Source organism: Lutra lutra, chromosome 17, assembly GCF_902655055.1.
Source record: "Lutra lutra chromosome 17, mLutLut1.2, whole genome shotgun sequence".
Classification (NCBI taxonomy): domain Eukaryota; kingdom Metazoa; phylum Chordata; class Mammalia; order Carnivora; family Mustelidae; genus Lutra; species Lutra lutra.
In genome coordinates, this window is record NC_062294.1 from 25,511,847 (window position 1) to 25,535,033 (window position 23,187).

Genomic DNA, 23,187 nt, shown 5'->3' on the forward strand with positions numbered 1-23,187 from the left:
TTGGTAATATGTGTAGCATTCCTCAGGCACCCCTGACCACCATAAATGAGAAACAAATAGATAACTTGCAGAGATCACAATCCTGCAAGACAGGAATCTCCCAACTATCTTGATGTTAATGGCTTGCCAAAAGACAACATTGATCAAGCCCCAAGACCTCCGGTGTCCCGGTGTCCCGGCACCTTGTAGGCCCTCTTTAGCACATGAAAACTCCGTTGAAACCTTCCTTTCCCTCACCTTCCCCCAATCGCAGGGTACATACCCTGCCATCCCTCACAACCCTGGGCAACAGCTCTTTCTGCCCACGGGTCCTGTCCCTGTGCTTTAATAAACCACCATTTTGCACCAAAGAGGTCTCAAGAATTCTTTCTTGGTCATCGGCTCCGGACTTCAGCCCACCGAACCTCACCTAGGTTCTGAACTTCATCAATTTGGCAGGCAAAATAATGAGAAACATGATCCATACTGGGAGAAATAGAATCAGAATTGGAAAAAAAAAATAAGATTTCTGATGGGGGCAGGATAGATCAGCCTTTAGTAGATAAATCTCTCCATATCAGAAAGAAGAGATAAGGTTTGAGCTTGGAAGTGAGAAAACCGGATCTGTAATATGGGGCCTGATGAAATATACAGAGTCAAATTAAACCTCAAACTTGAAGATCAGAGATACACCACTCAAGGTGAGGAATTTTCATCTGCCTAAAAAATGTAGTTTTTCTTTCAATGGAACTGCCATAAAATATACTATAAATTGGCTAATCGATCAGGTTGCTCTATCAGTTTCATAGAGCAAATGCTAGAGCTTGCAAATTTTATTGTGAATTAAATACAAAATAATGCATTCTTTCTTAATTTTCTTAGGTGAGCAATTACACTCAAATGGTGGTGTTTGAGTAAACAGATCATGGATACAAATAACCATGATCTTAAAATGGAAACAATAAAGTATTTTTTTAACTCCAGATTTAGCATGAATTGTGACACCAGATGTCACTAAGTATACATAACCTGAAATTTTTGTAAATCTAAGCCTCTGTGATCCAACACAAAGTTTGTTCTTTCTCTAACCTTCCAGATAGGTTAGTACATTGACCCTGGTATCAGAATGTCCTATGATTCTTGGTATACCAACTGAAAATGAAAATGAAAGTCAATATTTTCTCTTTTTTTTTTCAAGTATAGAGTGACCTATAAATCAAAGTAGAGGATTTTCAACTTAATAAAGATAAAAACATGTTTCCAATGTCCTTGACAGGTATTTTTTAAAATGTCAATGTTTAAAAATATATTTATTATCTCTGTAACAATATACTCATTATAATAGAAAAAATAGAAAAAAGATACTCAAACATATTTTCACAACTTAAATATAATCCCTATTGACATTTTGATTTTTCTTTTCCAATTTGTAGCTTAAATAAATATGTTTTTGTGCTATATTTACATTTAGGATTATTTTTTTTTTAAAGCTGTCAATAAACGAACTTTGTTTATATAATTTTACATAGTATAATTTACTTAACCATTCTCTTTATTTATTTATTTTTTAAACTTTTGAATCACCATAAATACAATGGCAACTAATACTTTAGGAGATAAAATGTTGCACAACATTCAGTGATTTTTGTGTTTAAACACAGATGTTAGTTAGATCCTGAAGGCTGAAGACCTGATTCTTCATTTCCTATCTGTGGGATATCTCAAAGCTGTTAAAACTCTCTGTGCCTCAGTTTCCTCATGTGCAATATTGAATTCACAGAGTTGTTTTAAGAATCAAAAGAGATGACCGCACAAGGCATAAAATAATAGCCCATTCTCTTCATAAACAATAGTATCTCCATAGGGTAGACTCCCAGAACTGAAATTACTGGATCAAAGCTATAAAAGGTTTTAAGTTTTTCCAGAAATTTTGCCAAGTTTGCTTTTTAAAGATTTATGTCCATGGTCGGGACTGGAAGAGATTATGCTGAGTGAAATAAGTCAAGCAGAGAGAGTCAATTATCATATGGTTTCACTTATTTGTGGAGCATAACAAATAGCATGGAGGACAAGGGGAGATGGAGAGGAGAAGGGAGTTGAGGGAAATTGGAAGGGGAGGTGAACCATGAGAGACTATGGACTCTGAAAAACGATCTGAGAATTTTGAAGGGGTGGGGGGTGGGAGGTTGGGGGCACCAGGTGGTGGGTATTGTAGAGGGCACGGATTGCATGGAGCACTGGGTGTGGTGCAAAAATAATGAATACTGTTATGCTGAAAAAAATAAAAAAATTAAAAAAAAAAAAAAGATTTATGTCCATGGTTATGCCACCAGTCATTTTCGAGCATGCCTCTTCATTGTCTAGTCAACCAGCCCTGCTTCCACTGGCTTTCTAACTTGAAGCAAGTAATCATGTAAACAACAGCCTTTTTCAGCCAAAATATAAAATAAACTAAAATTCTACACACACACACACACGTCAAAGTTCGAGTCTTACTCTAAAACACCTGGAAGGAAATAATCTAGACACCTATTTAAAAATATTCACCACATATGTCTCAGGAGACCTTTGTTTACATTCTCAGTGGGGAAAACAAATGTCCTACCAGTAAATGGAATATCACTGCTTATAAGTAAAAGCAACAGTTTGCAAGGGATTTAGAAGGGATGAATGGAAATGATAAACATCCAAATGATAATAAGAGTTTCATCCTTTTCCCGTGCTGTAGCTAAATAAAGCTTTACAGTAGATCCCAGGTGAGGGAATCTACTGGCAGGTTTTGACTATCCAGATTTTCTATCACATTTCCCAAGGTTAAATGCGTTGCCTTGAGGCAGCTGCTCAAAATGATAAAGGAGACACTGTAGGACAGTGGTGCTCTTTGTAATGTTAATAACCCTTGATTCTAATATCTGATGCAACTCTGGGGAAATCTGCCAGTTCCGGACTTTAAAATCTAACTCAGTTAAATGCATATTATTGCAAAAAATAAAATAAAATAATTTTTTTTAATTTGGCAGAAGCAGGAAGATAATTTGAGCTTTCCACATGTTTATATACTTACTTTATTTCTATCACTGAATTGAATTTGCACAGTATAACATGTTATGGTATAAAATTAATGTGTGTTTTTTTCCTATAAAAGCAGATGGAATTTTATTTCAGAATTCACGTATATTTATACGCTTATTGAATTCACTTTTATGGTATAAACTAACCATGATAGTGATCATTTATCATATGTTTTACTTATTTATTGATTTAAGATTTATGCTCCATCTGGCTTCAAAGGGGCATGAGAAGTCTGTAAATGAAAGCATAGGTAAAATGAGACATAAACCTGTGGTAAGTTAATCAAAAAGAGCAGAAGGAATGAACACATTCAGAACCAGAATTAATATCAGGTCCTGCTTTGGGGGGGAAAAAAGTTCCTCTATATTTTCTAATTGCTAATTCAAAAAAACAAGAAGAAAAAAAATGAATATTTTTAAGCACATAAATCTCCATCCACCACCTTTTTTTTTTTTTGATAGGAAGCATCCTCTGAATCTATCTAAAGAAATTAATGTGATGAAAGTAGGGGCCATAGGAGCCAAGAATAAAGAAGAAAAGAGAAACATAGTACAGGGGATGATTCTAGAAGCAAAGGAAAGGGCCCTTCTTCAGTATGGCACGCACTGCGGTTGGTTCAAGGAAGGCAATAACAAATACAATGATGTTACTATCATGGGAGGAGGTCTGATGAATAGGAATTGTTTAATAAATGTTGAAAGAAATGAAAGTGGGTACTTTCTACATGGTTTTTTTGTTGTTTTGTTTTTGTGTTTTGTTTTTGTTTTTGTTTTTAGTTAATACAGCCACTGTTTGGATTTCCTTTTGAAGACATGGAGTCAACCAAGTCATAATATACTTAATTACAGTTTTATGGAAGGCATTTTCATATTATTCAATTTGCTATCACCTTAACTCTCAGTAAATGCTAAGGATGAAAGGAACAATATAATTTGTATTCTAATGGTCTTTTAGGATAGAATTTGGAAAAAGCTGGAGAAATTGATAAACAATAATATTGACCTTCTCAAACACCAATCCCCTTACAAACAATAGGGCCACATACTAGGGCTCATTCATTCACTTATTAATTCATGGAATTTCTGAATTCTGTATACATATATGCTCAGTCATCATTGTCCCCTAGCTATCAATTCCCCACTTGTATGTATGTAGTGTGTAATTTTTTAATTGCAAACTACAGCCATTATGGGTATGTCAGTTGAGTTTTCAGTAGTCAAATAAAATGACATCAGAAGATTTCAAGCATAAATAGCTACTAAGGCGGAGAAAAAGATGTTAGGACTAGAATACCTGTGACCCAGCAAGAAGAAAATTACAGGCCATATTTTAAAAATAAGTCATAGCTGATAGATAACAGAAAGTTAACTTGGTTGCATATACCCCTCTTCCAGAAATCACTGGACAGGGAGAGAGATGGGCTGAAAGTCATAAAGTAAGAAACAAGGAATGTGGGATTTACAACTGAGTTAGGCATTATATCTGCCCACAATCTTGACCTTTGCATTTTGCCTTTCTGCGGTTCTAGAATCCTTTGGGGGCTAAAATAAGGGAACCTACTGCTAGATACAGGGATCTGCAGTCGACAGTTTTCCCTTCTTAAGTACGACTTAGAGACAGGAACAGTTGCTTCTGAGGCACCTCAGGGTGATACTTGAAAGACATGCTCCATAAATTTCTGCTCCTAATGTTCCAAGAGTTCTCCAGGCTGTTGACCTTCCTGAGATGCAAATTTTAGTATTGTGGCACCCAATCTCTTTTCTATAAATTCCCTTTGGGCTTCAGATAGCCAGAGCTACTTTTGCATCTTGCAAACAAAAAACATTACATAAGATAAGGCCTACATTTGTTAACTCCTGATTATCTTTTTCGCAAAACAAGTCCACTACAGTATTTTGATTGAATCTAAGGAATTCTATCTTAGCTTCCACAGTAGAGGTTGGGATAGGAGCTTGTGTACAAGTGGCTTATTTGGGAGCTGATCTTGGGAAGCAGGAGTCATGACTAGAGAGAAAAAAATAGAGGAGGAAGGGAAACCAAGAAAAAAGTATATCGTCAAGTTGGCCCTGATGATCCCACTGGCCCCCTTAAAGAATGTTTAGAATTAGTCCCTGGAGGCATGAAAGGAAAAGATAAGCAATGACCCCTGTTCCTCTTTTGTCGAGGGTTGCCTACAGACATTTACTGCTTTTTCTACAGTTCCTTGACTTCCCAACAGACTCTCTCACGTATTCCCCGCTAAGCAAAGGCATTGGGAGAAAATAATAGCTAAGGCAAGAGCTAAATAATAAAAGAAACTGATTAAGTGTAGTGGTGGTAGAGTAGAGAAATACAGAAAAATATTCCAGGCCTACACATTACCTAATTTAATACTGAGATGTGTGTTATTTCCATATACTGATGAAATAACTCACATTCTGAAAATTTAAATTATTTTCTCATAACCACAGGTCAATAGACAATGAAATAATCACTTTATTATTAAATTTGGAAAGTCAATCTGAGTTTCCTCAGTGACTCTTGAAAAATATTTTTAAAATTGGGGCGTCTGGGTGGCTCAGTTGGTTGAGCTACTGCCTTCAGCTCAGGCCATGATCCCGGACTTCAGGATCAAGTTCCGCATCGAACTCCCAGCTCCTTGGGGAGTCTGCTTCTCCCTCTGACCTTCTCCTCTCTCACACTCTCTCTCACTCATTCTCTCTCAAATGAATAGATAAAATCTTTAAATATATATATATAGATAGATAGATAGATTTTTTTTAATCTTAAATACACATTCTCCCCTTTGCCTCTGATCTTATTGATAGGTATATGTGTTATTTTTTTCCCCCTCAGTATTTTTAGGCAGGTGTTCTTATTTTATTTAACATGATTTTTCTCACTGTATTAGCTGGGAAAGAAAGGGGCAAAGAATAGTAATAATAAATGAAAAATTTTAATTAAGCTTATATTAGATCTAGGCAATGTTCTAAGATTAAACATGCATTTGCTAATTTAATTTTCACTGCAACTCTAAACCATAGCTCTATCATGATATTTGCTTTCTATATTAGAAAAATGAGGCACAGGACTTAAGTGATCTGGCCAAGATTACCCAACCAGTCCCATGCTGAAGTGGTACCTTAACCACTGTCATACATTGCCTCATATTGTGTTATGTGTCTGTGTCATTCAAAGCAATCCAATCATGAGAAGTTCAGTCAGAGACTGGGGAAAGCTGGGGTGTCTTCTGAGTTCATTTCCAAAGTTATTTAATTTTTGACCTCTGCATGATAGTTAATATTATAAATTCAAACTGGAAATAGAAACTTTCAGCACTATTTTTGATCTATTGTTATGTGCTAAGTGCTTTACATAATGACTTAGTTCATCTTCTCAGTAGTCTTAAGAGGTAGGATTTAGTTGGGGGATGAAGTCTGAGACTCAGAGACATTCAATAACTTACCAAAGGTCACTTAGTTGCAATGATAGACATAATTAAATTAGCATTCTGGCTGAGACTTCAAAGCCCATATTCTGTGACCTAAATATGTAAGGATATTTATGGGAAGGATGGCTCTATTTGAACATCAAATATGGAGTTAGATGCTATAAAGTACAATGGCTTGCCTTTTTTTTTTTTTTTGGTTTGTTTTTTTCAGTCTTTCCAATCATATCTCGAAGTACTAGAAGGACATTTATTTTTTACAGTGATAGCTTTTGAACAAAAAGCTACCTACATATCAAATCATCATGTACACCTAAAACTAATGTAATGTTATATGTCAGTGATATACCAATTTTTAAAGAGCTATCTATATAAATATCACCATTGGTATTTAAATAATTTTATTTAATTTTTAATTATATTAAGATTTTTTTTTTTATTTGACACTGAGAGTGAGAGAGCACAAGCAGGGCAGAGAATGGGGAGAGAGAGGGAGAAGCGGACTCCCCATGGAGCAGGGAGCCAATGCGACGCTCGATCCTAGGACCCTGGGATCACAACCCTAGCCGAAGGCAGATACCCAGCCATCTGAGCCACCCAGGCACCCCTAATTTTTAATTACTTTAAATACAACCACCACTCTCTCAAAACATGTTTCAATTTGTTTCCTGGCCAATCTACATAGCAAGATCTTCCTAGCGACTCACTGAAGCCTGAGGAAGACTTAGTCCAAGGACTAAGAGGAAAATTTCTAAGAGAGACAGAAATTTACTTGATACTGATAAAAGTAGGAGTTAAGTGGAGTAGTGCTAAGGTGTGGGAGAAGAAGACACGAGCAGAAGTATAGGGAAAAGTTTGTGGAAACTTATACGGAAAATGTCATAGGTTCATTTTAAAAATTAAATGAGATGCGCCATAAAGCACTTAGCTCAGCATATGCTCTATAAATTTTAAAGTCTTTTACCTCTATCATCATCATTACCACCACAAATATTGTCATCATTATCATGATCACCATCATCTTAATCATAATTAGGCCCCTGCCTACCATTCAATATCAGCCTCCACTGCCCCCAAATTTTCCATAGACTTATAATGCAACATCATTTTTATTGTGAGCAGAAACTGATGGAAATATCATGAACTTTGTAGACCTTGGCAAAACTGCATAGATTCTTTTTTTTTTTTTTTGAGTTTTTTTTTTTTAAATTAGAGAGAGAAAGTGAGAGACAGTGCAGGAGTGGGGGCAGAAGGCAGAGGGAAAGAAAGAAGGAGAATCCTTCTTGCTGAGGTGGGAGCCCAGCACAGGGCTTGATCCCAAGACCCTGGGATCAAGATCTGGGCCAAAGGCAGACACTTAACCAACTGAGCCACCAAGGTACCCCAAATTACATAGATTCTAATGAGAAAATTATTATTTCTTATCAGAAAATTAAAAGGGAAATTTTACATAGTACTTGTATTGGTTGACACACAATAAATGTTCAATACATGATTGCTTAAAGTAACATAGCACTGCAAGGTGATATGAAGTAGATATAAAATAGAAAGTCTACAAGCTAAAAACATGGCACTTCAAAATTAAGATAATTTGAGGAGACTTTAATAAGGAGTCTATTTTAAAATGTGAGAAAGAGAATACAGAACCCGTAAAAAATACTACAGTACCCTGGAGTTCTATTTTGACCCCTACTACTGACTGGGTAAGAAGACAGGAGGATTTGCTCAAAGAGGTCAGGACTGTGTATAGAGAGCCATTGTATGCTAGCAGAGAACATTCGTTGAAAGAGGGAACAAGCCTGCAGCAGGTCACAGAAAGGATCCAGTGGATTAAATACCCCTAACTCCATCTCCATCCTCCTTCTTTCCATGGATATAATGTATACAGGTCAGCCTCTTATGGCACAAAACAGAGAGGTAAAGGGTACAAAGTGTATCTGAAAAGGCAAGAGGAAAATGTTCACTGAAGGTCTATTTAAATAATTAGCTTCTGGGGCACCTGGGTTGTTCAGTCAGTTGAGCCTCCAACTCTTGACTTCAGCTCAGGTCGTGATCTCAGAGTCATGAGATTGAGCCCCACAGCAGGCTCCGAACTAAGCATAGAGCCTGCTTAAGATTTTCTCTCTTCATATCCCTTTGTCCCTCTCTCACTGAGGCTCTCTTAAATAAATAAATACATAAATAAATAAATAAGCTTCTGTACATATGCATAAAACATATAAACATACGTATGCTCACAGTGAATTAGGCATAAAGCTTTCTTCTGTTACATCAAATGTTGTGATAACAGGTTTCCTTTAGCTTAACAGTCAAACAAGAATTCATATATTTATTTTTCTTGTTAATTCCTTAATGGCATGGATTTATTCCATTTTGTATCCATTTTCACCACCTTTCAATATATACCTAGTTCAGTGTAGTTACTCCATAAATTGCTTATTGTACTGAACTGAATTAAATGTCTGTTGGAAGCTACCCTTTCCTTCAGTTTGGAATCTCACATTGAACTTCAACTTTACATCTGGAAAATAACCTTATTGAAAGGGTTAAAGATTTTAGTCAAAGTCACAGAGTTGATGATCCATAATACTGGGTAACAGCCTGGATCCCAATTTTTAATCCTATTCTTTTCCAGTATGCCATTCTCTACATACAAATTCTCCTTCCTATAAGCTTGACACATCCATCAGTTCAGCACCCTGGACAGTGCTCAGGATGTACAAATAGACCCTTTGTTGTTGTTGTTTATATTCTTTTTCTTTTCGCCCTCCTGTTCTCTGATCTTACAACAGTACTAAGAACCCTGTAGATGCTCCATAATGGTTTGTTGAGGAAGTAAAAGCATTGATGAATGAGTAGAAAGAGAGGAAGGAAGAAATTTGTCCCAAGCAAACAGCATATCTTCCTATTTACAAGTCTTTTCCCCTAGGTACTTTGTTTGGGCACCTTGCACATATATGCAAATCAAGCAAGCACAATGCACCAATAGCTGTGTGCTCGAGCAACACAAATTATTAGGGCTATTCCTCACCAACAGCTGGTTTCATGGAGAGGAAACTGAAGGACAACCAAAGTAGAATTTTATGTAAAGAGACGAGTCATTTTTCTATGTTCTCTTTCACAGCATTAAAATGCTATTCCTTATTTAAATACCAAAAAAGTACTTTATGTGCAGAGCTCATTCTGGACAAATTTCTCAATCTATGGGTGGAATGACTGAAATCTAGCTTTTCTCTCAATGAAAAATTATTAACGGAAGAGCTTTAGAGATCATTTCCTTGTGAAATATAAATCTGTCGTGTTGAATAAAGCATTCTGACAGGCAGACTAAAAAGTATTAATACAAGGTAACAATCTATCTATACTATGGGACTTTATTTGACTGTGACAGTATAAAATTCTATTATGGCACATCGGGAAGGCCAGGCTTTACCCAGGCCTTTGTATTTCTTTTACAGAAATCCTCATAAATCATTTAAAATCATTGACCATATCTCACACCTCCCTTTCAGCCACAGTGCAGATGGAAGCTGTGTTGTACTCTAAATGGCTTTGCTTCTCAGATGTAAAACGGAATTTATGTTTACTATTCTTCCTCAGACACCCACACTTTCCTTCTGCAAGATAAACCTTATAACTGCTTTAAATCATCCATTTTCTTCATGTGATTACTGAAAGACTGGCAGATTTACAGGCCTAAGACCATCTGTGCCAAGAAAAGAAGATGATTTTTTTTTCTTAATAGAAAAGATGGCATTGTTTTATTGTCACTTTTATGATCTTGCTTATCTGCACACAAGAATCCTCCATGTTTGACCTGCAGGTACTCACTGGGCTCACTGACAGTCTCCTCTGCTCTCCTACTCTCCCATAGAAAACCAGTGAAATGCAGCCAGATTTATGCTAAAGCAGGGTTTGACATTTGGGGAATGAACAATTTGATAATTCTTTGCTGTATGGGGGAATACCCTGTACATATTAGGATGACTAGCAATGTCCCTACCTTTTTTTCACCCACTAGATGCCAGTAGCACACCCATCCCCTAGTCGTGAAAACAAAAATGCCAGATATCATACCGCAAAAAGTCGCCTGGGAGACAAAATCACCCCGGGTTTGAGAACTACCATAAAAGCATTCCATACCTGTTTAGTAAATTGTGGGGGGGGGAATTAAAGATAAAGTGCACCTACTGAGTGTCTAACAGAATTCATTATACCCGTTCATACATCTGTTCATTCATTTGCCAATTCTTTCTTCCATTGACTTTCTTTCCTGACCGTTTGGAGTTTCCACAGATCTTATCCCCAAATAAATAACATTCTCATGTAGAGTTGGCTTTACAGTTATTTGAAGGGTATAAATATGCAGGAAGCTCTGGAAAGGACTTGGTGGTAAGTCCAGGAGAGAGTAAAATTGAATAAACGTGAAGCTTATAAACCCATGAACTCTGACAAGAGTAGTCAGGGCACTCTCACTCACCAAGATTCTACTTTACGTAATGGACTTAGAAGAAAACATAATACAGGGTGCCAATGCTTCTTAAGATACCTAATGCTTCAAGTGCCCCATCTCCTTTAAGGAGCCACTACATCTTAGTAAGCATTTAAGAGACAGACTTCAGAATATTTCCTAAAACCCTTGGAATGAATTATGCAATAAATATAAGATAAAACTTGGATTATAGATTTTTTTTCATTTGCTTGATACTTGTCTGTAATTTGAAGTTTTTCTATAGTGAGTGTGCCTTTCTTTTATAATTAGAAAAAAAATTGATAAACTTTATAAATTAAAGTTCATTAACATTTCTGGCTCCTATACATTTGAAGTTAAGCCCAGTGTAGCGAACACCTTACAGTACCTTTCAGCCTCAGAGGGGATTATTTATGGGTAACCACCGAGTACCCCTAGAGAGCAAGGAAATAAAGTTGACATGATGGGATTTTCCAAATTGCTTCTGAACGTACAAAACAGTAGCAGGTCTTTGAAGAGCAGGCCTGCAGTGCCTGCCTGGGGAACAGTGGTCCATGTAACAAAGTCATCTCTCTCCAGTCCTCCTGACTTCTCCCCCAAGTGATTTCTGCTGTGGCAGCTAAAACCTCTAGCAGCCCATGCCCAGGCCTCTGGAAGGTCACATTTGCATTGGCTAAAAGGACGGTCCAGGTGGTGCTGCCCGTGGATACTGTCTGCCATTGCTTGTTTGCTTAATTACAGATTCTTCCCTTGCCAGCTTTTCCTTCCTGATCACCTCCTGCTGTGTGCTGTTTGGATGTTTAGCAGGAGGTAGGAGAAAAGGAAATATAAAGCTGGGGATCAAGCTATGACCTGTGAGAAAGACAATCTGCAAGTTGCATGCAGAAGAAAATGGGAGAAAGAGTCACTTGGTGAGAAATTATTCCCTTAAGGACATGAATAAAATCTTTGGTGAGGTTGTTAGAAACACTGACTTGAATGCCAGGTAGACCAGGTTCCAATCCCAGCTCTATGGATTATTAGCTATGGGACCTCTGTTAAACTCCCTGAATCTACTTTTCTTCTCCTGAAAAACAGACTTAATAATACCTGTCACAACCTGAAAATTAAATAACCACTATAAACCGTATTTAAGATAATCTTACAAGTCATTCATAAATTCATTCAATTAGTTGAATGCATAGTATGTGTCAGAAACTACTACATATTGAATAAGACATAGCCAACAAAAGTAAACACAGTCAGCCCCTCCCCTCAGGGAGCATCCAGTCTAATTAGAAATCCATAATCTAGGAAATAAACACATAAGTATATCATTCTAATGGTGATACATACCACAAGGTAGAAGTTGGTGGGGGCCATTTGAGGGTATGGAAGGCTGTGTTGAGGATCGTCAATCTAGAAGATAGAAAATTTACTAGGTAAAGGGAAAAAAAGTATTCAATATTGACAGAACAATATCGAAAAGTGTCTTATGATATTATAGAACATATGGGGCTCAAATAACAATCCCCTTTGTACACTCAGTACATGGCACAGTGCTTCGCTCACAGAGGTCAAAAAATATTTGTTGAATGAGTAAATTAGATTTCTAATAACTATTTTGTGAGTGTTGATTCAGTTACTTGCTAAAAGTAGAGTCTTTGCCAAATCATTTACTTGTCTAAGAATTAGTTTCATTATTTTTTGGCCACAATGATTCATAATACTGCCATCTCTAGATTATTTTTAGGATCACATGAAGGAGTGAACATGAAAGGACCTGCTCGGTAAACTACTGCACAAACTTCACTTAAGTCTCCCATTAATAAGAATTTTCCTCTAAAACTATCACTAGATGGCAAGCCTCTTGAACCAAAAGCCAAATCTACCTTGTTTATCCCTGCATTCATAGCATCCATCAGGGTACCTGGACTGAAGCAGATATTCACTAAGTATCTGTTATTAAAATATCCATTGGTAATAATTATGCTTTTATTTTTCAATGTGTATACAACTATGTGTGCACATACATCCCTTTCATTTAGGATCCTGCATTGTTTCTGTCAAAGGCATCAAAACCAAGATGTCAACAGTATATCAAAACAAATGTGATGCCATGATCTCTCTCTTGTGCTTCTTTTACTATCCACCAAGTCTATGCCTACTAACCAGCCTGAAAAGGCCTAAAAATATTTTTAAGCAGAGCTGGTGCCTCTACTAATTAAGCTTGTTCCTTTTCTCTCCAATTCAATTTGCTTCTGACAAATAAAAGTGGGGCACAAAAAGAAGGAGATGTGGGAGATTTATGTTGTAATTTATTGGATTATCAATATGACCACCCCAGTGTTTGAAAAGCACTAGAGCACAATAAGAGTTGGGAGAAGAAATCTGCCATGGACCTTGAGCATCCCTGCATATTCTTCTGGGTATGTCAAGAATGCTAGACCTTGAGCTTTATGTATACCATTTCTCAGGGCTATGTTAGCAGAAGTAACCTGGAGGGATGAGGTAATGTCTCTTCCTCCTACACTACCACCACCCCCCATCAACAAAAACCAGACTTGCTTCCACTTACTATGAAAGTGGTTAATCCCATAATCTAGAGATTCTATCCAGTAATGCACTCCTCGGAAATTGCAAGAGGGGGACCAACACAAATATACATAAAGCTCTGGTTACTGCTTTTACTGGGAGTAATAACTTTATTTGTCTCTGAGACAGGAGTTTCATGTCTTCAGCCAGTGTCCATGACACTATAGCAGACTAACCTGATAGCTTGTTAAGTACAATAAAATGACAAACTTTTCATTGTTCTGGATACTGAATAATAATCTAATGTATCTTGGTCTATCTTTCCATTTAACTTTTTCACACTCTAGTTTTATCTTCTGAACCTGAGATCAGAACCCCAATCACAAGTACTGAGCTGGAATTATATTCTTTCACTCACAATCAAATAGGTCTAACTACAGGATTGCAATAACAACAAAACAAAAAATAAAATAAAATAACCACAAACTTAATGGAAATGAGTGGGAGAACTTATAGAGCCTAAGAAATAGTTAAATAACTATGTTACAGGAAAATCAAAAATAGTTCTGAATGTCTCAGACATGGGAACTCATGAACCATTTCTAGGGTAATTCTTAATGACACAACTCCAATTATCTTCAATCTTTTTGTTCAATATTCAAATGCCTAGAAGAGGAATATTGATTATTTGAGCTTGGGTCATGTATTTTCCTTGTAGTCAAGGTAAAGTGAAAGGGAGAGAGGAAGAACAGGCATTTTACTAAATATCTGAACTATAGAGTAGCAAATTCCCAAAGAAAAAAGCAAAACCAGATAGTCTTCAAATTTCACTCCTGACATATGTCAATGCTCAGTACATATTAAGTGTTTTTATCTTGTATTTTAATGTTGCTGTTGTCACCATTATTAATAATAATAAAATTCATGTTACAAAGCTGTCAGTTACAGATAACATAAGCTCATTAAAAAAAATATCTTCTATTGTTAGAAAATTCAGCTCTATGAGGGAGAATATCACAGAAGCAAATTAAAGAAATACCAAAATTTTTTCAATGTTAAGTGTATACTGGTCTAGCACCCAGTCAGTGTGAAACCCTAAACTAACAATTTGTCTTCAAGTTGATAAGAAAATGAAGAATATAACTGTTGGTTAAGAGTATAAATTCTAGGGATGCCTGGATAGATCAGTTGCTTGAGCATCTGACTCTTGATCTCATCTCAGGTCTTGATTTCAGGGTTATGAGTTCAAACCTCTTATTGGGCTCCATGCTGGGTATAGAGCTTACTTTTAAAAAAAAAAAAAAAGCCAAGAAATAAACAAGCAAATAAATAGGAGTATAGAGTCTAGCTGATTTGACTCTTAGCCTACCCACTTCTTAATTATCTGATTCTGGGAAATTAAATTAATCTCTCCATAGTTCAGTTTTCTCACATTTAATTCATAGAGTAATTGAAGCAGACAATCATCTTAAAGCATTAACACCATCCCTGATACTTAGTAAATGCTCAGTAAATGTGAACTACAGTTATTATTCAGTGAGCTATAGAAGTCCATGTCTTCACTCTTTCATCTGTCTGCTCACTCCATATAAATAATGGGTAGATCTGCAAACTCAAGCATGGACTCCACTGGACGTGTTTATAAACAAAAATAAATAATTATGACAACTCTGTATACAGATGATAAGGGCTTATCTGACAACATATTTTTCTGAGAAAAAGAAAAAGACCCAATAAGATTTTAAATTTGCCTGCATAGGAAAATAAAGTACACCTAAAGAAAGAGTTAATTATTTGGCAATAACATACTCCTCTTTTATTGTGATTTCAGGGGGTAATTTAAGCATGCTTTTTGATTCATGTGTATCTACATTTTAATCATTCAACTGTCTTAATTTAGCCATTTACCTCCTTTGTCTTAGAAATTGCTTTTTTTGCCCTGAAACAAGCTTTCAAAAATTACCATAAATATTTGTTTTATATAACCACTGTTAAAGAAAAAGCCCCTTCACTTCCATTTAATTCTAAAAGGTACAGAAAATATCATGTTTTACTCCTCGCATGGCTAGGCTATAGTTATATAAATAGGACCCCTGAACAACTGAGCTTGCATTCACTGAACACTTGGTCAAAATAGGACCCAGGAATTATAAAATGTGTTGATTTATTGATCTGTGGCATCTTTCCCCCATTTAATCTATGCCTTTTCAAAAATGCATAACTATCTAACGAGGGATTTACCAAAATGTTAGCTATATAATAGCTATTGATCTCAATTGCTAATCACAGCTTCTGAAGAAAAAGGAAAAGATTATCATTTTTGCATCTGTCACAATTGGGTTCATGCTTTGGAAATACCGACTCCTGTGGACCTTGATCCAGACAAACTTGGGCCCAAAGTCTATCTTTAATGTTTACTCCCTAACAAACGTCACACTTCAATAAACTTTGCTGAGCTCTAGTTTGTAGGGATCCTGGTCTTTAATATTATTGGGTCTGTGGAGAAATCATAGAATAATTTTCCCAAGTTTGTGGTCCCAATTGTATCAGAATGGTCCTCTCTCTCAGAGATGACTTCATTATTAACAATCTTCTTGGCCTGTATCTTCTTCAAACTTTATACCCATGACCAAAGAACTAGGTTTCCATTACAAATTCCTATTCTGCTTTTCCTTCTGCCTCTTTAATCATTCATTTGTCCCATCTACATTTCTTCTTCCTACCACCCCATGCATGGAAAGGACCATAACACAACTGAACCCTTGGCCCTATATTCCCTTACATCTTCATTCCTAGAAACAACTTTAAAAAATTCTTATCCCACCAATCAGTACCAGCTAGAATGGCAGACACTATTATTCTTGGAACAATTCTACAAGTTAGTTCTAATATTTGTCTCTTAACACATTGCTTGTATTTCCAGCCTCAAAAAAAAAAAAAAAAAAAAAAAAAAACAAACCTTTAAACCAGATTTGTCTGACTCTAACAATCATACTCTTTCAGGTACACACACTGCTTCTTTATTTATATCTCTCAGCTCTAGACTTGGCCACCTAAATTCCTGGCTTACGTGTTCAGCTAAGTGGGTCTGAGTGTTTTTAACTGGTGGGTGATCAATTTCCGACAGACATACTCCCCTATGCCTATCTCAGTTTCTGTCCATTAGAATTATTACTATCCTTATAATTCCCTCAAATGTTGGGATATTATAGTACCTATTTCAAAGGGCTGATCGTAAGAACAAAATAAATAAATAAATAAATAAACAAACAAAATAAATATGGATGGACAGTGGCTGGAACATAGTGTATTCTCAAGAAGTTAGTTCTTGTTGTTATTATAATTTATATTATACTAATACTTCTACAGCAAAAACAATTACTACTACCCACTACTACTACTATGAACATGCCCTAAAATGTTAAAATCTAGAAAATGAGTAGATAGAGAGTAATAATTCAAAGAGTTAAGTGCTCTAACAGATATTTGTAGAAGATCCTCTATCACCACAGCAGAGAGTGCCTAAATGTACGATGTCTGTACTTTTAATATTTAGTCACTGAGGACACACACACATACACACACACTGACTGAATATATGTGTTCCCCATACTTTGGGGAAGGAAAACACACTGGTAGGATTCCTCTGTATCATCCCCAAGGGGAGGAAATTCTTAGTGACTACCACTTTGAGGTAAGAATTTCTATCTTCAGTTACCAGATTGTATCCGAAAGTAATTGAAACCTGTAAGCCTTAGAAAGAAAGCTGCTTGGTGCCATTAATTATAATAGAGTAACTTCAGTTGAAGTTAACAATACTGTTTTTGAAGTGGGAGGGTTAGCTTAGCCTATGAAAAATATATAAATACATATTTACTTAACTATGGATATTTTAAAGGATTTGTATCTGAATACTGCAGCTCCTGAAACTAATTATATTTAATATAATAAGGCAGCCTACTCATTTCTTCCTGGCCCTTCCAACAAGAATCAAAATAATATTCACAGTGAGGTTCAGAAGGGAAAGCACAATGGCCCTATCTTTCTCTGGAGAATTCTAAAACAACAGAGCCTGAACTTGTTCCATGCTGCTGCTGATTGGACAATTTCTTGCTGGCCACTATCTGAAGGGATGAGATATCTTTTATTTTATTGGGATCTGGAGTAGGAAGTAAAGCTTACTTCTACTTTTGCCTCTGAAATAATCAGAAGATTAATTCCTATTCAGAGCAATCGAGAGACGGAAGTACATGGATAGACAAGGACCACATGCCTCTTAATAACCTCCTGTCATAATGTACCCTGATGAAGGCACCAGTGTCCAGCAGTCATGTGAGAGTCAAGGGAGATAGACCTTTCATACAGAGGCACAGTGCTGAAGTATAGGGATATTCCAAAGAAAGACAAGTAAAGGAATTCTTGAAATAGAACTGCTTGTGCTTAAATCCTAGCTATACCATATTTACCAGTTCTGGAGCCTTCAGCAAATTATTTTAACACTTTGAATTCCAATTAGCTCATTTGTATAATGGAGAAAATACTTATGTTAGATAACTATCAATAGAATTAAAGATGATATATGTATATGGTGAAGCATGTAATCCAGTCAATTATTATTTTCTTCTTTGTGTTGCCTATCAACTCCATCTCCTCCAATAATACATTTAAGAGTTGAATGTTAATATCAGAATCAAATAATCAAGAAATGTTAGATTATTTTCTGATTAAAAAATAAGTAAGAGTGGGACACCTGGGTGGCTCAGTTGGTTAAGCCACTGCCTTTGGCTCAGGTTATGATCCCAGGGTCCTGGGATGGAGTCCCACATCGGGGGGGGGTCCTTGCTCAGCGGGGAGCCTGCTTCTCTCTCTGCCTCTGCCTGCTTATGCTCTCTCCCTCTCCCTCTTTCTCTGACAAATAAATAAATAAAATCTTTTAAAAAAATAAGGAAGAGTGTAAACCAAGGAGTTGAGAAAATATTTTTTAATTTTGTATTGAAAAAAATATTCTGAGGTCAAGTTAAGACCTATGTGGGTAGGGTATTCTTACTGGTTAACAATATCTACACAGTCAAAGGAGGAGATGGTACCTGCTTACATACTATGCAGTTACAATCTCTGAACTAACATGTTTCAGAGATATCTGCAGTGTAATATATCAGATTTTACTCACAAAGTCCAAAATATTTAACTACAAAGAATGTTAAAAGCATGACTGACTTTTGCATTTTATTATATATTATTGGGAGTAAAAAGAGGAATAAGACATGGTCCTTGTCTTCCATTTATTAGGTGAATAAAGATAGAAAAGATGTTCTAGCAAAGAAAACACATAGTGGGCAAAGGTATGGATTTGTAAGAGTGTGTGAATTAATAAATATATGTGAGGAACTACAGTTGCTCCACTTTAGAGAGTATGTAGTTTAAAGGGATAGATCTTTGGTGGTTTCAAAACACAGGAAGAGAAAGTAAGTAGTTACATGGAAGAGAACCTCCATAAGACTCTCAGCAGATTTTTTAGCAAAAACTTTTCAGGTCAGAAGGGAGTGGGATAATATATTCAAACTGCTGAAAGAAAAAAAGACTGACAACCAAGAACACTGAATCTAACAAAGATGCATTTTAGAAGTAAAAGAAAAATAGAGCTTTCCAGACAAATAAAAACTGAAAGTATTCTTCACCAGCAGAATGACCTGTAAGAAATATTAGAGAGTTCTTTAAGCTGAAACAAACAAACAAACAAAAAAAAAACAATTATTAATATGAAAAGATACGAAAGTATAAAACTCATTGGTAAAGGTAAATATATAGTTAAAATCAGAAATCCATAATGTTATAATGGTGATAGTAGGTAAGTCACATGCAACTCTAGTATAAAGATTAAAAGACAAAAGTATTAAAAATAACTATAATTATAATAATTTGTCAGTGAATACACAACATCAAAAGATGTATATTGTGACATCAGAAACATAAAATGGGGAGGAAGAGTGTAAAAAAATGTAGAGCTGTTGTATGCATTTGAAGTCATCAGTTTAAAATAGACTGTTATGGGGCACCTGGGTGGCTCAGTGGGTTAAGCCTCTGCCTTCGGCTCAGGTCATGATCTCAGGGCCCTGGGATCAAGCCCCGCATCGGGCTCTCTGCTCCACAAGAAAGGAGCCTGCTTCTCCATCTCTCTCTGCCTTCTTCTCTGCCTACTGATCTCTCTCTGTCAAATAAATAAATAAAATCTTTTAAAAAATAAAATAAAATAGACTCTTACAACTATATGATGTTTTATGTAAGCCTCATGGTAACCACAAAGCAAAAATCTATAGTATATACAAAATGATAAAGAGAAAGTAATGAAAGCATACCACTACATAAAATCACCAAATCACAAAGGAAGAGAGCCAGAGAAGAAGAAAGGAACAAAGAAATTACAAAATGGCCAGAAAACAATTAACAAATGCAGTAGTAAGTCCATACCTATCAATAATTACTTTAAAAGTGAATGGACTAAACTCTCCAATCAAAGTACATAAGATGGTTGAATAGATTTTTTTTTAATAGACCCAATTATATGCTACCTACAAGAGACTTACTTCAGATTTAAGGACACAAAGAGAAAGTGAAAGATGGAAAGAGATATCATATGCAAATGGGAAACAAACAAAAAAAGGCAAAGATAGCTATATTTATATCAAATAAAACAGACTTTAAGCCAAAAACTGTCACAAGAGATAAAGGACAAAGAAGGTCATCATATAATGATAAAGGGATTGTTCATCAAGAAGATATAACAATTAGGGGGGAGGAGTCAAGATGGCAGAGAAGTAGCAGGCTGAGACTACTTCAGGTAGCGGGAGATCAGCTAGATAGCTTATCTAAAGATTACAAACACCTACAAATCCAACGGGAGATCGAAGAGAAAAAGAACAGCAACTCTAAAAACAGAAAATCAACCACTTTCTGCAAGGTAGGACTGGCGGAGAAGTGAATCCAAAGCAACGGGAAGATAGACCGCGGGGGGAGGGGCCGGCTCCCAGCGAGGGGCGGAGCAACGGAGCACAAATTCGGGACTTTTAAAAGTCTGTTCCACTAGGGACATCGCTCCAGAGGCTTAACCGGGGTGAAGCCCACGCGGGGTCAGTGTGGCCTCAGGTCCCGCAGGGTCACAGAAGGATCGGGGGTGGCTGAGTGTCGCAGAGCTCACAGGTATTAGAACGGGGAAGCCGGCTACAGAGACAGAGCCGAGGAGTGACGCTCAGCTTGGGGTTACCTGGAACCGGTCGCAGGCTCGGTCAGCTCGGAGCGCAGCCGGAGGCCAGGGTGGCGGGAGTCATTGGGCGCTGTTCTCTGGGGGCGCACTGAGGAGTGGGGCCCCAGGCTCTCGGCTCCTCCGGGCCGGAGACCAGGAGTCCGCCATCTTCATTCCCGCCCTCCAGAACTCTACGGAAAGTGCTCAGGGAACAAAAGCTCCGGAAAGCAAACCCGAGCGGATTACTCAGCCCGGCCCCGGGTAAGGGCGGTGTAACTCCGCCTGGGGCAAAGACCCTTGAGAATCACTACAACAGGCCCCTCCCCCAGAAGATCAGCAAGAAACCCAGCCAGGACCAAGTTCACCTACCAAGGAGAGTAGTTTCAATACCAAGGAGAGCGGCGGAATTCCAGAGGAAGAGAAAGCAAAGCACGGAACTCAAGCTTTCTCCCCATGATTCTTTAGCCTTGCAGTTAATTTAATTTTTTTTCTTTTCTTTTTCAATTTTTTTTCTTCTTCTGCTAAATTTTTTTAACTTTTACCCTTTTCTTTTTTAACATTTTTTAACTAGTTTATCTAATATATATATTTTTTTTTCTTTTTATACTTTTTCTTTATTGGTTTTCTTTTTTTAATTTTTTTTCTTTCTTTCTGAACCTCTTTTTATCCCCTTTCTTCCCCCCCCCACGACTTGGGATCTCTTCTGATTTGGCTAAAGCATATTTCCTGGGGTTGTTGCCACCCTTTTACTATTTTACTTGCTCCTTCATATACTCTTATCTGGACAAAATGACAAGGCGGAAAAATTCACAACAAAAAAAAGAACAAGAGGCAGTACCAAAGGCTAGAGACCTAATCAATACAGACATTGGTAATATGTCAGATATAGAGTTCAGAATGACGATTCTCAAGGTTCTAGCCGGGCTTGAAAAAGGCATGGAAGATATTAAAGCAACCCTCTCGGGAGATATAAAAGCCCTTTCTGGAGAAATAAAAGAACTAAAATCTAACCAAGTTGAAATCAAAAAAGCTACTAATGAGGTGCAAACAAAAATGGAGGCTCTCACTGCTAGGATAAATGAGGCAGAAGAAAGAATTAGCGATATAGAAGACCAAATGACAGAGAATAAAGAAGCTGAGCAAAAGAGGGACAAACAGCTACTGGATCACGAGGGGAGAATTCGAGAGATAAGTGACACCATAAGACGAAACAACATTAGAATAATTGGGATTCCAGAAGAAGAGGAAACAGAGAGGGGAGCAGAAGGTATATTGGAGAGAATTATTGGAGAGAATTTCCCCAATATGGCAAAGGGAACAAGCATCAAAATCCAGGAGGTTCAGAGAACCCCCCTCAAGATCAATAAGAATAGGTCCACACCCCGTCACCTAATAGTAAAATTGACAAGTCTTAGTGACAAAGAGAAGATCCTGAAAGCAGCCCGGGAAAAGAAGTCTGTAACGTACAATGGTAAAAATATTCGATTGGCAGCAGACTTATCCACAGAGACCTGGCAGGCCAGAAAGAGCTGGCATGATATATTCAGAGTACTATAGGAGAAAAACATGCAGCCAAGAATACTATATCCAGCTAGGCTATCATTGAAAATAGAAGGAGAGATTAAAAGCTTCCAGGACAAACAAAAACTGAAAGAATTTGCAAATACCAAACCAGCTCTACAGGAAATATTGAAAGGGATCCTCTAAGCAAAGAGAGACCCTAAAAGTAGTAGATCAGAAAGAAACAGAGACAATATACAATAACAGTCACCTTACAGGCAATACAATGGCACTAAATTCATATCTCTCAATACTTACCCTGAATGTTAATGGGCTAAATGCCCCAATCAAAAGGCACAGGGTATCAGAATGGATAAAAAAAAACAAAACCCATCTATATGTTGCCTACAAGAAACTCATCTTAAACCCGAAGACACCTCCAGATTTAAAGTGAGGGGGTGGAAAAGAATTTACCATGCTAATGGACATCAAAAGAAAGCAGGAGTGGCAATCCTTATATCAGATCAATTAGATTTTAAGCCAAAGACTATAATAAGAGATGAGGAAGGACACTATATCATACTCAAAGGAACTGTCCAACAAGAAGATCTAACAATTTTAAATATCTATGCCCCTAACGTGGGAGCAGCCAACTATATAAACCAATGAATAACAAAATCAAAGAAACACATCGACAATAATACAATAATAGTAGGGGATGTTAACACTCCCCTCACTGAAATGGACAGATCATCCAAGCAAAAGATCAACAAGGAAATCAAGGCCTTAAATGACACACTGGACCAGATGGACATCACAGATATATTCAGAACATTTCATCCCAAAGCAACAGAATACACATTCTTCTCTAGTGCACATGGAACATTCTCCAGAATAGATCACATTCTCGGTTCTAAATCAGGTCTCAACCGTTATCAAAAGATTGGGATCATTCCCTGCATATTTTCAGACCACAATGCTCTG

General features: G+C 36.9%; 1 long non-coding RNA gene across 1 annotated transcript in view; it reads right to left on the reverse strand.

Annotated features, from left to right (window-relative positions):
- Nucleotides 1-23,187, reverse strand: part of LOC125089766 (uncharacterized) — a 186,744-nt gene that overhangs the window by 20,485 nt on the left and 143,072 nt on the right. Inside the window, exon 2 of the long non-coding RNA XR_007124056.1 lies at nucleotides 12,285-12,347. This is a non-coding gene — a long non-coding RNA (uncharacterized LOC125089766). The remainder of the gene's footprint in view (nucleotides 1-12,284; nucleotides 12,348-23,187) is intronic.